Here is a 16,133-nt window from a genome sequence, read left to right as displayed (position 1 = left end):
TTGAAGCCCGATGAAACTGTTAATGCGCAACGCTATCACCAACAAATGATTAATTTAAATCGCGCATTGATCGGAAGATGACCGGAATGGGCCAGAAGACATGGCAAAGTGGTTTTGGGACACGATAATGCGCCGTCTAACACAGTAAAACCAGTGAAAGACACCTTGAAATTGCTTGGATGGAACATTCTTCCGCACCCGCCATACTCCCCCCGACCTGGCGCCATCTGACGATCACCTCTTCACATCATTGGGGCACGCCTTCACAGAGCAGCACTTCAGCAATTTCGAGGAAGTTGGAAAATAGCTGGACAAATGGTTTGCTGCAAAAGACAAGCAGTTTTTCTGGCATGGTATTCATAACTTACCTGAGGGATGGGTGAAGTGTCTAGAAGCCGATGGCTAATATTTTGAATAAACAAAAAGTGAATTTTCCTTGAAAATGATGTGTTTTCTTTACCACAAAACCCACCAAAAACTTATATATACACCTGGTACAGTTTCCAGAGTACAGAAGCTGTACCATCTTATGGATGGGAAAGAACTAGGGAGAGTGCCAAATTTGAATTCTCTGCGAAGATGAAATTGGTTAATGATCACCAAGTTGCTCCAACTGCAATTAACAAAAGACTCGTGACTCCTCATATTCCCCTCTCAGGAGATAACTGTATGACTCATCTCAGCCTGTGCTTCAACCTTAAATGCTGAAGATGATTTAGAGAACAATTTCTATAAGCAGGTGACTTATTGCCAAGGTCCAAATACAGGCAAGCTTTTACTGCTTGTAGACTTCAATGCTAGTTTGAAGAAATCTATCATCTTTGGGAAAATGTTTTGGATAACCAAGGACTCTGCAACTGCAGTACCAATGGAGTACTACTTCTTGATCTATGTGCAAAACATTGGTTGTTTATCACCAACACTCAGTTTCACATACTGAGTTACTTCAGAACCACGTGGATGCATCCATGTTCAAAGCACTGGCTCATTCTTGCCAACATCATCACTTGGCCACATGACAGGAAGGATGTCCTCATCACCAGGACTGCAAAAAATACTGATGACTGTTGAAAAGATCACAAACGCCTTATCTCCTGATTGAAATCTGTCTACACCAAAAATCCACGAAAGCATTTCCGTAATCTGTTCAGATGGAAGTTTGTTGCTTTTAAACTTGGAGATAAATCTATTGCTGTCCATTTCCAAAATATGAGTTCTGACCAGCTGATGAGTAATCCAGTGAACTGAAAGGATGTTGAACAAGAATGGGCCACATAATGAAAAATAGCCACAGTCAGCTAACCCCACGGTGTAGGGATAGCATGCCTGCCTCTGACCCGGAGGCCCCGAGTTCGATTCCCGGCCAGGCCAGGGATTTTTACCTGGATCCGAGGTCTGGTTTGAGGTCCATTCAGCCTACGCGATTACAGTTTAGGAGCCATCTAATAGTGAGATGATGGCCCCAGTCTAAGAAGCCAAGAATAACAGCTAAGAGGATTCATTGTGCTGACCACACTGTGCCTTGTAATCTGCAGGCCTTCGTTCTGAGCAGTGGTTGTTGCTTGGTAGGGCATGGCCCTTCGGGGCTGTTGTACTGTGGGGTTTGGTTTAGTTACAGAGTCAGCTGAGTAAATCATAGGTTTTGAAAAAAAGAAGAGGCAAGACTGGTTTGACGACATAGATGTTGATTCCCATAGGGAACCTGAAATATTTGTCCCGAATGAGTAAATTTATAATATCAATATAAATGGCCCGTTGTTGGACATTATAAATTTTCCAGCTAACTCGTTCCTGGTTGCCAACGTTTTGCCCCCGTGTGCTAAGTTGGTAGAACTTTGCTCATTTCCAAGAGGATCCGTATACTGTTGTGACATCAAAAAGCTCAAGTGTTTTCGCTAACAAAAGCTTAGATCTATTGTGAGCATCAAATGGGAGGACCAGGTTGCCAGCCTTACAGTTCTCAAGAAAGCACACACCAATAGTAGTGAAATCGCTATCAGCTTAAATGGGTAGGGCATGTACACTCAACCACACAAAAATTTTATACATTTTCAAAATGAGAGGATATTACCAAACTGTAGATAGCTGGTGCCCGAAGAGATGATGCTTAGAATCCTTCCACATGCAAAACATGTTCATCCTATTTTAAATAATATTTTGAAAGAAAGGAATCTTTTGCCAATTTTTGTGTGGTCCAGTGTACATCGTGTGGACGATACCAGGTTTCCTCGCCAGATCCATTACAGTGAACTTAGTCTTCGCATGAGGCCTAAAGGAGCCCCTTTGAAGAGCTGCAAAAATCAACTTAAATACAGTATAACATGAAGTTGACAGGTATCGGCCCACGATCCTCGAATGCACTTGCTGAAAATTGTTCAGTTTGGCATCATACTGTCTCTATTGCTGTTAGTACATCTGAAGAAGTATGTCACAAAGACAAGGGGGCTAAACAACAAACTCAAAAAGCTCTTTCAACCTCAGCTGAGGTCTCCATGATCCATTCAGTGCAGCTTATGTAGTGGCTGGTTTCATGCTGGAATTGGGTTTAGTCATCAGAAGCATATCCATAAACTAAATCGATTATGAAAAAGATTATGGAGGTACATTGTATACATCACATTGTTATGACCACCTGCTAGAAGTGCCATCTACAGCATGTAGTCCATGGCGTGGGCTGCTGAAGCTAGTATAAAGAAGTGTGCAAATTATTTCATGTTAGATCCGTATTGACGGTTGAACATCTTACAAAATTGTACAAAATTATGTTAATATCCTCCTAGTCAATACTATAATATTTTATGTCCAATTAAGACGAAACTTTACACAGACATAGACATATTTCGACCCGGCATTGGATCATCCTTGGTAAGACATATATAATAAATTAAGAACATCAGACACATAAAATGAAATGTTAGTTAAAAAGTATTTTCTTAAAAAGCATGATGAAAGTTAACAAACTGTGAGATGGTGATTGTTAAAACAATCTTGAGCTGGAGGTCTTTTTGTTTCAATATTTTTGTTGTTCCTTGATGTGCTTCAATTTGTGTTTATAAGCTGTTGGCTTAGTTGTTCTGTTCCGACATGGATTGATGTACGTAAGCACTATTGAAGTTGAACCGTCTGATTTTTAGTCTGTAAAATGGATAATACAAATCAAATTAAGGGTTGAAAATGGTGACTAACAGAAAACATTTAAAGTTATGAAGAACGAAAATTAACTAACGTTAATCACCCATGTTTTCTGGCTACGGAGTCCAGCGCTCGACTGACTTGTTCCAGCAGTCGAGATGCAAGACGTGACTGAAACTGAGTGTAATAATTGCGAATTAATCTGTTCCTGTTTTTTACTACAAATAATCAGAATGAAAGTTTCCTGTATTACGTTCTTATTTTCATTGATCTCATTTAAGTTGAGGGCTGGGGTCTTATATTGATCCATACTAATGTACAAATTCTCAAAGATGTTGACTAGTGGAGCTTTTTATTCACGTTGTAGAATTTTTTAGATTTTGATCTATTGTGGTATAATTATGATTATGATCTTTGTGATGGTTACTCGTGGCAGAGAATCAATTATATTTTAAAGCGTTTCTGTGTTCTGTATATCGTATGAGGAAGTTCCTACCAGTTTGTCCCTGGCATTCCAGTTTATATATCCCAGAATTTATGTATTTATTGCTAGTATTTACTGTGTGAGACTATTCTTTCATTAGTGTTGCTGGTTTTGAAAGCAATTTTTAGGTTCTGTTTTCTTAGGACGTTAGTCATTATATCTATATTATTATTGTTAAATGTGAATGTGGAATATATATATTTTTTTTTAAGTTTTTGTCTCTTTTGTCAAAGTAGTTGTGGGCTTGTTAGTATGTTTATTGATTACCTTATTTGTAAATTTATAAATTTTGTGCTGAATCAGTTGTTCAAGGCTATTTCATGGATGGTCCCGATTTTTTTTTTCCCCAAATTTTTCTTAGAAAGCGGGATTTTTAAAGCTCTTTCTGACATGCTGTTGTAGGCAGCTTATTTTATGAGCTTCAGGATGTATCGAACTTTGTTTCATGGTGTTAGCAGTGTAAGTTGGTTTCCAGTAAATATTAAATGCCAGGTGATTATTCTTATGGTGTGATAATGTTACGTCTAAATAATTAAGCGAGTTATTGTTCTCCATTTCCGTAGTGAATTTGATATTCTGATCTAAACTATTGAATAGTTCCAAAACTTCCTTTGTTAACGTTACTATCTATGATGGCTAGAACATCGACATAACATGTCTAGTGTTTTATAGCTTTGATTGTGTCTATGATATTTGTGTGTTGTAAGTGATCCATATATATATTCGCCAAAATACTTCAGGACGGTGCGGCCATAGGTAAACCTGTCTGCTGGTAGATTTTATTCTCAAAAACTAAATAATTATTTTCACCAATTCTTAATTTAATGAATTTGGTTAAATTATTCCATATCAAATTTATAGTGGTTTTAACGGGGATATTGTCATATATATTGACGACATCAAATGAAAGGATCTTGTAGTGTTCTGGTACCTTCATATGTTTTATTCTTTCACAGAGTTCTGTGGAGTTCTTTATCGTGGTATTTGCTTGATAGTGATAATGTGTACTGAGGAAATCTTGAATAAATTGCAATAATTTGTACGTCGGGCTGCCCCTAAAGTTGATAATTGGTCTAGGGGCGTTAGCCTTATGGATTTTTGGTAACGATTGCGCTCTAGGTAACCTAGGTTTCATGGCAATGAGTTATTTCTTTTCAAATTAATTGAAAAAAAAAATACTATTTTTGACTATTGATTTCAATTCTTTTTGCAACTTATTTATGAGATCCTTCTTAATTAAGTCAAAATTGTTTCCAGTGAAAAACAAACGTGTTTTATTAATATAATCGTTCCTCTCCAGGATTACTATTGCATTCCCTTTATCAGATTTAGTTGCTATCAGATCATTGACTTTTAATTTTTCTTTGAGGTTTTTAACTTTCATATTGAAAAAAATTGCTTTCAAAACCAGCAACACTAATGAAAGATTAGTATTTAACTCTCACACTGTAAATCATCATCATCATCATCATCATCATCATCATCGGTTTGCCCTTCCACTGTAAATACTGGCAATAAATACATAAATTCTCAGATATATAAACTGAAATGCCATGGATGCAGGTCAAGTTACGTCGGAAAACTGGTAGGAACTTCCTCATACGATATACAGAACACAGAAATGCTTTAAAATATAATCGTTCCTCTGCCATGAGTAACCATCACAAAGACCATAATCATAATTATACCACAATAGATCAAGATCTAAAAATTCTACAACATGAACAAAAAGCTCCACTCCAAGAATTTTTACATTAGTATGGATGAATATAAGACCCCAGCCCTCAACTTATATGAAATAAATGAAAATAAGAACGTAATACGGGAAACTTTCATTGCAATTATTTGTAGTAAAAAAACAGGAACAAAAGAATTCACAATTATTACACTCGGTTTCAGTCACCATCCCCATTATCCTGCATACTCCCACTCTCCCGCAAGCCCCGCTTTTATGGACCTACAAGGAGTGAACACAACTCCTCTTAGACTCGTAATTCCTCATGATTAAGGAATATTATAGTGTACTTTATATTGTATTATGAAAGAAATGAAATGGATGAGGCATGGTTTTGCCTGTGAGTTATAAAAATAATTACTTAACATTCTCTTTTTAATAAATACATTTGCAGGGAGGAAGCACAATGATGGTAACAGCCATTGCTTTGTTGTCTTTCTTAATTTTCCTTCTGAGTTGCTCTGGTACGGTACATGTTGGGCACAAAGACTTTAATATTAGTTACAGTACGCGTAATGCGTTACGCTGTGAATCGCTGGCATTTTATCACTGTTGAAGAGAAGTCATCTATTTATTTATGTGTGTGTTCTAATATTATTTTATTGTACAGCAGTTGATATGGACTTAGCAACAAAAATACAATTCAGCAGTTGTTATTGAAGATTTTGAAGCTGTGGTGTGCAGTGATACATTACGGCATCACTTGTACTGATACATGAATTTGGTATGATGTGTATCTGGGCTTGGTTTTGTTATTTATATTTTGTTGCCACATTTTTACCACTCTTTCACAAGTGCATTTAATTGTTACCATTCTTTTTGTGGAGTGATATGTCGGCACAGTTGTACCCGGCGTTGCCTGGGCAAATGTATTAAATGCAGTTAACTGCATCCCCCAGCTCGAGCCTATAAAAATTACCTGTTGTCTATTTTCTCTCAGTTTGCCTTGAACTTCAATACTGAGGTTTGTATGTGCAGAAGTTTATCCATGTTGCTGTAAAAACTGAAATAAGCCCTCCCCCACCCTGCAACTCTGTACCCTAGATTTCTGAAAGTAATTTGCATGTTACTTCTTCCTTCCTTTATTTTGAACGTAAGTACTGGGTTTCACCATTATATATGCCACTGTTTTCCCGTGATGCTGTTGAGCAGAGCCGTTCGATATGGCAATCCTGCTGTCATAAGAGCAATACTGTTTTCTTAACATGGAATGAGCTATAGTAACACGTCTTGTGTCTCGACTGCAGGAGCAAGTCAGTCGAGAGCTGGACTCCGTAGTCAGAAAATACGGATGATTAACGTAAGTTAATCTTCATTCTTCATAACTTTAAATGTTTTCCTGTTAGTCACCATTTTCAATTCTTAATTCGGTTTGTATTATCCATTTTACAGGCTAAAAATCAGATGGTTCAACTTCAATAATGCTTATGTTTATCAGCCCTTGTCGGAACAGAACAACTATTTGAAGCACACCAAGGAACAACAAAAACATTTTTAAAAAAGACCTCCAGCTCAAGACTGTTTTAATGATCACCATCTCACAGTTTTTTAACTTTCATAATGCTTTTAAAAAAAAAACTTTTTAACTAACATTTCATTTTGTGTCTCCGACGTTTTTAATTCATTATATATGTCTTAATGAGGATGATCCAATGCCGGGTCGAAACGTGTCTATGTCTGTGTAAAGTTTCGTCTTAATTGGATGTAAAATATTTTAGTATTGACTAGGAGGATATTAACATAATTTTGTACAATTTTGTAAGAAATTATTAAACTCAAACAAAAAATTCACATACAATTTTCCTTGGGAAAACACTTTTATTGAAACGCTACATAGTGGCTGATGCTTAGTATTGTATTCCTTCCTTGTTTGTTATAATAATTGTGATACTGTCAGGTGTGCTGTTCATAAAAGGTTTACAGTTTATTTTTTATAATTTTGTCTCTGTGCCATATCTTCACAAGCTCTTCCAAAAGCTGGGTTTTATTGGTAATCATAGTCTTCCTCAGTTCCTCCCTCACTATTGCCCACAGGTTCTTGATAGAATTTGCGTCCAGGCTGTCACCTAACCAGGGAAGGACATTTACATTGATTTCACCATGAAACTTTAGCACTGATTTGGCTTTGTGACAGGGTGCTTCATCCTGTATTAAGATGAAATCTCTATCGGGAAACCATTCCTTCAATTGCAGAAAATGTCTAATTTCTAGGACTTTCTTGTAATGTTCTTGTTGCATAGTATCTTCTACTAGATACAGTCTGCCAGGTCCTTTAGATGACATGCAGCTCCACACCATTACAGTGGGTGAATGCTTCACTGCCTCTGCGATGCACTGGGGATGGAACTCCTCATCCATTACTCAGCAAACCTATTGAGCGCTCTCTTGGCTTATAGAGAATATTGATTCATCAGAGAATGATGACCTAAAAAGAATTAAATAGGAACCATAAATGTCATGCTTCAGTAAACAAGGCAGACATTTATCCTGTTGAGAGTTATACCATAAATTCACATCATGAACTGCAACTTCTTTCCATGCTACCAGTTTTTAAGAAGAATTTCACTTACCATACTCCAGTCACTACCAAATTTGGTTCAAATCGGCCATTTCGTGGTGATTGTAGGTGTGATTTTTGCCTTTTTACGGGATTTGTGTGCTGAGACATGACAACATAGTCTGCAAACGATAGATGGTGATATCTCCATACCGTATGATTTCAGACTGTCTGAAATGTCCTTACTGGATGCCTTTCTGTTCTCTTTGGCTATGTGTAAAAGTTCTCTGGTCATTCGTGGGCTCATTTTAGGCTTTTGATCACAGTTGTCTTTTTGTTTTGTAAAACGTTCATCTGCAGCCTTTATTGCCACATTGATTCATCTCTGTGAAACATCTAGTTTTCTTGAAATATCATGCTGAGAGTATATTTGAGGTGGTCCATTCCAAAACTCTCCTTATCCACCAGAAGTGATTTTTTTCAGAAAAAGCCAGATAGTATAATTTTTGTAATATAAGTGTTGCTTATTAATTGTATCACCATTAGTAGAACATCAATAAATTAAATGTGTATTTTAGATAAGATTAGTTTTGAACCATTCAGTGAGATAATCAAATCTCTTACCTTGCACAACTCATTAAAAAAAAAAGTGAATATAATGTTACAATAAAATGCATAGTACGGTAATACAGTTTTCTCCTATCAGTACAATAATATTCATTAATAAATTAAACACTTCAGTGTGATTTATCGCATTTACATCCTATCGATCGATACACTCTGAGAAAACTCTTCCTTTATATGCTACACTGCACTCACAAAATAACCAGATTCAACAATAAAACAATTTTGTTGTTTTTAATCAGGTTAATAATGGATTGCACGCTCAAATCTGATCTCTTCTCTTGAGAGATCCATCACAACGTACTTCTCTTTCTTGAACAAAATTGTTTACGTCTACTTCGGGACAAATGAAAGTTGCAAGATAAGTAGCTTGACCTTTAAGCTCGTCAGGTTTGTGAATACTGTAACCTTTGTGCATATGAGTTTGTGTACTCAGTGTTCTGATGAGAAATTTGAGATGTAGAAGATAAAAGTTGTTAAATCATTAACTAATGAAGATAAAATAATTCAAGTAGGCAAATAAAATTGTCCCCAGAAGAAATGTATAATGAGGTTTCATTGTATTTTAAAGGTGGCAACTCTCAACTAAAATATTAATATGCAACATTCATAGCCCACCTCACTTTTTTCTCCTTAGTTTTTCTCGAGGAATCCAGACTTTACCTTTTGTAACAGGAGTAATATTTTCAGTCATCTTAATACACTGTATTCAGAACACAAAACTGCATGAAAAGTGACATAACAACTAACATAAACTGTGGGTAAATTGTAGCATGAAGTCACGTGCTGAAATGATTTGATTGATTGGTTGATTGTATAAGGCAAATTTTGGAATGACAAGCGCCATGGATAAGGCGAGTTATGGAACAGTAGCTGTTTTGGTGACAGATTTCTATAGGAAAAGGCAAGTTTTGATATCTACTTTTGTGATAGCATTATCACAAACCTAATCAAGAAGGCAATGCTGTCTTTAATTTTCTTTTAAAATGGGATACGAGACCAGTTTTGGAATGGAATTTATTCCTTCAACAGGCATGTAACTAAGGCTTGTCTTTCCTTCTTGCTGTCTTCCCCACAACCCCTTTTTAACAGGGGGGGGAACCCTTGCTGAAGAATCGGTAAATGGTACCGCCTTTTGTGAAACAATGAAGCCTTGTAAATCACTGGAAACAATCCAACTGACAACACATTATCACATACTCTTTAATAAAGCAAGAATGATGCAGCAAATGACATACCAAGAGGCTGATCAGAGCAGCTTGTGTAGAGAAGTGAAACAACCAAGGCATCGACCTCCAGAAAGAGAAACCTACCATATATACATAAAACCACAATCCAAGACTACGAACATCACATAAACAAAGCTCAGTGCATATTAAAAAGAAAACCTATCTCTCTTATTCTTAAGAAATAAATCGTGATAATCACTTAGGATCTAGAAGCCTCTTATCAATCTTTCCAAATTCAATTGGCCCGTTCGATTCAAACTCAAGGACACAATCACTTTCGCGGCAGAAGCTGAAAATGCTGTACAGAAGTTACCGATCGAGAACTAAACTGAGATAGATTTAATATTAAGAAAAAACTTTCTAATTTAATAAGTAACAACAAAGTTGGGGTTCGCTCACATCACAACCAAATAATAGATTCATTGAAACGGAAAATTAAGGAGAATGATTTGATTTTGACTAAGGCGCTGACAAGAGGAATACTACGGCCATTATGAGTAAAGAATCATACATACAGAAAACCAGAACTGGTTTTAATAATGTTATTTGCTTTACGTCCCACTAACTAATTTTACGGTTTCGGAGACTCCGAGGTGCCGGAATTTAGTCCCGCAGGAGTTCTTTTACGTGCTGGTAAATCTACAGACACTAGGCTGACGTATTTGATCCCCTTCAAATACCACTGGACTGAGCCAGGATTGAACCTGCCAAGCTGGGGTCAGAAGGCCAGCACCGCAACCGTCTGAGCCACTCAGCCCGGTGAAACATTTTTTACAGAGAATTCATTCAAAATTATAGAAAAGAAAGACCTGACCAGTATTATCCAGAGAAACTTAAAGCGACTTCTTAAAAGATCTTCTTTCACCCTCAATGAAAGGGAAACTCAAAAACTTATTAATATAAACCCGAGAATCCCCACGGCTAGGGCACTACCGAAGGTGCATAAAGAGAATGTACCGTTAAGACCTATCATCAATTTCAAAAATAGCCCTATATACAAGACGTCTAGATTAATGCACATTTAAATTTTTTTAAAAATAGATTTGAGAGTAATAAGTCTGTTAAGAATTCTAAAGAATTTTGTGATCATACCAAAGATTTAAACATGCAATTAAACCAGAAGATGTATTCATTTGATGTCATAAACATGTTCCTGAATATTTGGTATCAAAAATTATAAATCTCGTAAAGAACAATCTACTCAAATATAGTAATTTAAGTAGGCAAGAAGTAGTGGATTTTATTAATATCTTGGAGTTTGTCACCACCAATAATTATTTCACTATTAATGGTCAGATTTATAAACAGGAACGTCTTCCCATGGGATTATGGCGGAAATTTACATGGATTTTCTCAAACAATAAAACCAACAACATTAAAGGATAATATTTTGGTTGAGATACGTGGATGACACTTTTACAATAATTGATCACAACATTACTAATGGAGAGGAGGTATTGGAACAAGTAAATAATATGGATTCATAGATTACATTTTCTTTTGAAAGTGAGAATAATAAGTGTTGATATTACAGTCATTACAGTCATTAATGACTCCAATAAACTTAGATATACATTATTTAGAATTAACCCACCCAAATGGGGAACGTAATCAGACAAGATTCCATGCACCCGGCAGCACATAAGAGGGCCTCCTTTTATAGTATAATTCATAGGGCTTATAGTATACCCATGTCAGAAGTAGATTGTAAAAATGAATTGGATACTATTTATTTAATAGCTAAAAGTAACGGGTTCAACAGGCAGTTTGTGGACAAAGTCGAGATGAAATAGTTATCGACATAAACTAAAGATACTAAAAAGAAAGAAGATAGTTACGCCCTTTTCACCTACAGTCATAGTAAAATCTCTGAAATTACGAATGTTTTCAAGAAACTTAATATGAAAGTTTCTTTAAAGACGACCAACAATAACGCTCATTTTTTTAATAATCAGCACACTATTAATAATGTCAGTAATAAATTTTGGAAATCGGGAGTTTATAAAGTGCCAGCAGTGTCCTGCAAGTTACATTGGACAGACAGGTTGCAATTTTACCATCTATATATATAAAATAAGAGTTTTGTCTGTACGTTGCTCAGAATTTGAAAATAATGTTATTATTTCTGTATCGGTCATGTCCACGGTAACAAGGAAATGCACTTTTTTCTTTTCTGTAATGTCAGTCTGCCTGTCTGTACATGCATCAATAGAAAACGGCTAAAGAGAATTTAATGAAAATTGGTATGCAAAGTCGGGGAATAAGTCGCTACAATCTAAGCCATAAATAATTTTATTCACTCTGATAGAAATGGTAGTTTAGGGGAAGGCCTAAAATTTAATTTTCAAATATTTATGTTATTAGTGGTCCTGTCTTATTAAAAATTGGTTTGCGAAGTCGGGGAATAAGTCGCTCAAATCTAGGCTATAAATAATTTTATTGACGCTGAGTGATGGTAGTTTAGGGGAAGGCCTAAAATTTAATTCTTAAATATTTACGTTATTAGTGGTCCTATCTCATTGAAAACTGGTATACAAAGTAAGAGAAAAAGTCACTACAATCTAGGCTACAAATTATTTTATTCACGCTGAATAAAATGGTAGTTTAGGGGAAGGCATAAAATTTAATTCTCAAATATTTATATTATTAGTGGTGGTATCGATAAATACTACATAAACAAAGTTATATAGAATTAAATTTCTGACCATTTATGTCTTATACATTTTTTACCGTTCCGGCTAAGATAACACAGATATTCATGAATTTGTATTTTAGTTGCTGAGTCCATATCGACGCAGAGCCACGAGAAAATGTGTTAACAGGTTTTAATGAAAATTGGTATATAGAGTCTGGGAATAAGAAACTACAGTCTAAGATATAAACAGTTTTATTCACCCTGGAGAATTGTAGTTTAGGGAAAGGCGCCTAAAATTTAATTTTTAAATTCCTATATATTTGGTCCTATCGAAAAGTACTACATAACAAAAATGACAGAGAATACAATTTCCGATCTTTTGTGTCTTATTCAGTTTTACCGTACCGACTATGATAAGAGTGGTATTTCAGAGTCGGAAGAAAACCAAATGCAAAGGCCTACAATATCGAAAGCGCATAACATTGATCAACAATAACATTACATTGACCATTGTTTGTTGTGATGTTATTTGTCTCTTATGCTGCCTCTCAACTCTGATAAATGGGATTACTGCTGCGTGCCGAGAATAATAGCCTGACTGAATACTGGCGGGAAATAGCCGGGGAGTCAGAAAAACTTTCTTCTTTAGCATGCCATTCCTCTGGTTCATACATTTTCTGATACCATACTGCTGGTACCTATCAAACTGCTTCATCATAGTATTCCAGTTATTCGATCCCTATTCTGACGTGCTGTTTTGAATGAGCAGTGTAGATACTTACAGTAGAGGCTGACTTAGTAGTCATAGTGGTAGTATGGCCTGGTCTAGAATAACACTTTAGACCTATTCCAAATTATAGCTCCATAATTCACTAAATAACTCAAAATTCAACCGTGAAAAGAGCCGTTTCTTAAGAAAAGCTTCTTCCTCTTCACTTCTATTAAATTCTACATTCATTTTATTCCAAATTATCAGTGAAGAGGGGGTTTCTCCTCTGGCTTTGAGGGAAAATTTGCCTCCAAGCCAGATAGATTTTTCTGCCGCCAGTGTAATGAATTGATATTTTCCGACTCATCGGGTACTCCTAGGAAACAGATTAGTAAAAGGGCATAGTTTTTGCCTTGGGAGTCTCCACTATTCGACCCTCTCCTCGTCGAAAAAAGAAGAAGAGTGTTCACGAATCACGGCTGTCTGCGACTTGGTCATTCCAGCTCTGGAACTTTGGACTGTTAGATTGGCAGTATAGTCATGTTCATTAAAAGTGAGAAACTAAGTGGTGTTTCATTTGATCGAGTATTTCATATGAAAGCATTGCTTTTAATCACGCCATTCCTACTGACGTCATTATAATGTCTATTATTTCAGTTCAGAAAACCACTAAGACAGCCTTTCTGAGAATGTAAAAAGGCAGGTGGAGAGTTAGTGTCTACCATTATAATGAAAACTCTCCAACCTGATTCTGACTGATAGAATGCAAGTGGGTCTATCATTGCAGTGAAAATTCCCTAACTCAGGCTTCATATGAGAAAAGATGTTTGGTGACTTCCCGATCGCGTTTCTAGGGTAACGTTAAGAGCTATGCAATTTAATACAATCTTGCTCACAACATGTACACTAGAATTTTGTATGCAATGCAGAATTCTGTAGCGAAGCACAGGTACATCAGCTAGTAACGTATAAGGAACATGGTAATGCATCGAAATACAGCAGATTCTCGGCAGTGGGTTCTCGTGTGGTTGATACCATACATTTACAGTTTCCAATTAAGTAAGAAAATCTATTGAATATTTTTGAAAACATTTTTATAGACCTTGATAAAAAATGCAACTCGGCTTATAATCTGAATGAAATATCGGAAGAAATCAATATACTTTTTGAGGAGATAATCATTAAATGCTTTACACAAAGGTGCGTAAGTAGTGCATTAGCCCATACCTCCCCCCCTCACGTCAAATTTCCCACAACCTCCCCTCCAAGTCAGTTCTCAATGACCTTCGAGGACTGCACTCGTAGCTTCAACACTTGACGTGAATTGGATAGCACGGGTCGGACAAGGAGGTGAGTGACCAGATGGGTACACAGTTTACATTTCACATTGAATTTTTTCGTTATTTCATTCATATTTCTTTCCTTTTTAGGCCCATGTTGTCAACAACATAGCCAAGTTCAACTTGTGTCATTCAACATAAGTCCACCTTTCTTCAACTCATCACAAAAAGCTATTTTAACATCGCATTTATGTTACACTATTTATATACATATTCAAGAACATGCACGATATGTTCACAATGTCAGGATTACTATATGATTAATTTGCATAGCCACTCGTGTTGTATTATATCTGTGCAATTCTATGCGTGTAATGACATTTTAACCTATTCAATAGCTGGACTTCATGGTTCACATCATGTTCATGTTTGTTATTTTAAGATTCAAGATTGACAAGACACTAACACACTGCGTCAAAAGATCCACAGACCTTTTATTTACTAATTTTAATGTGCCCTTACTATATTTTCAATGATTTTATGTGTGACTGAAGATGTTCCATAAGAGGACGAAACATGTATCAGCAATACAGTTTAATGTAGCCTTATCAATAAAGATTATTACAGTATGTAAAGGTGGAACATTTTTTGTTAAGATTTTCACAAGTTGGTGCATCATATTCATTGCTAACTTATACATCCTGATCGTATTTCCCTTATTACAGAAATGCATATTTATTAGGTCATTTTGTTCTCATTTCAGCAGTTTTTTTACTTTTAGGTCTTTTTTCCAATTTTGCCTCATTATTCTGTCATTTTTAGTAATTTGTTAGATTATTTTTGTTTAGTCATTTTTCTTTGTTCTGCATCGTTACTTAGTCATTTTTATACATTTACATTGGGTAGTCAACATATCTAAATTATCATCTGAGCTTTCAATTAACAACAATACTCGAGCAACGAAGGGCTCAGTACTCGGTTCGAAAACTGTGAAATAAAATACCGGAAATCCCTATCCCTATACTGGGATGAGACATTGCTTCTAATCTGGATGGGCTTGCGTTGAGATCAGAAGGTATTATCACTGTAGTAGGTACAAATTACCATTTCAGTTAGGTCTTGAAGTGCCTAAGTACTAACATATATATACGTGCTTGTTAGTGTAACTTTACACAGTATAAGTTTTATTATTCATATGCGATTCACTGCAAGCATTAGAATGCCAAAGCCACTTAAAGCATTCATTGAAGGAAATTATTTCACCATTCAGTAAGAATATTTTTTCTATAGATGGTCAGATACCCTTCTGAGAAAAATGTGAAGTGAAAGAGGCAGCCGATAAAAGATTTACCATTCAGCAACATGTAGGTTGCGATTAACAAGTGGTATCCAGAATATCAGAGGATTGCATAATATCCTAATGATGACTACATATACAGAGTGGTCGGAAACAACATGAACAGGGTATATCAGCATTAGAGGGTTGGTCATGCTGATAAATAATTTGAAAGAAAAAATTCGATATCTCACACCGTTGTCATTTTGTTAGCTGCTGAAGCTGGCCAGTCAGATCACTTTGCGGGAGAATTCAAATGGGCTTTGCGTGGCGGTGTTGCTAAATCTCAACATGGTTTAAGACCAACATGATAGCACCAGTCGAAGAATAAAACTTTGCCATGGGAGGGGTAAGCCCATTTGAATTTGTCTACGAAGCGATCTGATAAGCTACTTCATCAGCTGATAAAATGACAACCGTGCGAGATATAAAATTATTTCTTTTAAGTTATTTATCAGCATAACCAACCCTC

General features: G+C 36.0%; 1 protein-coding gene across 2 annotated transcripts in view; it reads left to right on the top strand.

Annotated features, from left to right (window-relative positions):
* The window catches only part of bif (bifocal), a 540,366-nt gene that overhangs the window by 511,163 nt on the left and 13,070 nt on the right, over positions 1–16,133 (top strand). The gene's annotated exons all lie outside the window — the stretch shown is intronic.

The sequence above is a fragment of the Anabrus simplex genome, chromosome 1 (genome assembly GCF_040414725.1).
Source record: "Anabrus simplex isolate iqAnaSimp1 chromosome 1, ASM4041472v1, whole genome shotgun sequence".
Taxonomy (NCBI): Eukaryota; Metazoa; Arthropoda; class Insecta; order Orthoptera; family Tettigoniidae; genus Anabrus; species Anabrus simplex.
The sequence above is the reverse complement of the archived record's forward strand: the minus strand, read 5'-3'. Positions and strand labels throughout refer to the sequence as shown.